The sequence below is a fragment of the Puntigrus tetrazona genome, chromosome 20, assembly GCF_018831695.1.
Source record: "Puntigrus tetrazona isolate hp1 chromosome 20, ASM1883169v1, whole genome shotgun sequence".
NCBI lineage: Eukaryota > Metazoa > Chordata > Actinopteri > Cypriniformes > Cyprinidae > Puntigrus > Puntigrus tetrazona.
Window position 1 is genome coordinate 24,605,116 of NC_056718.1, and position 1,194 is coordinate 24,606,309.

Sequence of the window (1,194 nt, forward strand, 5' to 3'; positions counted from 1 at the left end):
GGGAAGTGAACTGTAAAATAACGTGGGTAGTTACAGTCATATTTAGAGCGTTAGAGCACCAATAGCTGTCTATGCTTTTACTAAAGCGATCGTACCGCGCTCTTAGCTTCAGTGAGCGACTTAAGTGTTTTAAGCAAACGCAGTGACCATTTACTAACGCTCGCTTGAGTCACAGTGTGCCGTTATTATAAAGCGTCAGCCATTTTTCTATACAAAAAGAGATCTTAAAGATCCAACCATCAGCAAAACAAACCAAAAAACTATTTGGAAGCAGCCAAAACAGAAAAAACTAACAAAAAGGCGCACAAGTTAACAAGTACCTTGTGAAAAATGCGCACTTTTACTGCGGAAGAGTGCATATTAGTAGCATAAAAATACACTAGTGGCACGCAAATATCATATTCTAGTGAAAAATGTTCCTTTTTGCAGGATTACATCACCATCTAAATAAAATTTAGCAATCGCCGCAAGATAGGAGAGCTTAAGAAAGAGTGACGGCATGCTACAAATCTGGCACATTATCAGAAGATGATCACGAAAACATTGAAAAAAATGATAGCAATAAGTCAGCTTAAAGAAATTCATTCCGTGTTATCTCATGCTGCCAGTTACAACTTAAGAATTAAAATCCCTCCAATCCATCACATAACGGCCAAAAAAAAGAGAAGAAGCTCGCAGAAGAATGTGAAGAATGCACGTCAGAGAATGCTGAAGTTCTGGCGTTCGGAGTCAGTTACGCAGCTCTAACGGTCTTCATTGTGCAGGGTGCTTGTTTTCACCACATAGTTTGACCTCGCAGGCACAACGCTGCGAAACTAAAAGTTACAGAGCAGACACGTGCTAGTTTAGAAGGTTTTGAGCGCAAATGCCTTCCTTTACAACCCTGCAGAGCCAACAAACAAAAACGCTTTCCGTAAAAAAGCGTAAAAAAGTTATTCTGCAAATATTGTGAAGTCGAAGATGCATGAAAAATAAAATAAAATACATGCATTTGATTGCAACGGAGGTGGCGCGAGCTGTCCTGATACGCATAGCACTAAATGATTTGAATGTTTGATCAATGCATATCAACGTTAGGTGAATTCTGAGTGTATTGGTGGTCAACATTTGTTTGCGTTTTCGATGCATTTTAAGCTGCCTTACATGCAAATTCACCAGGAAGAGGTATTTTAAGAGCTAGCTACCTTTCGAACA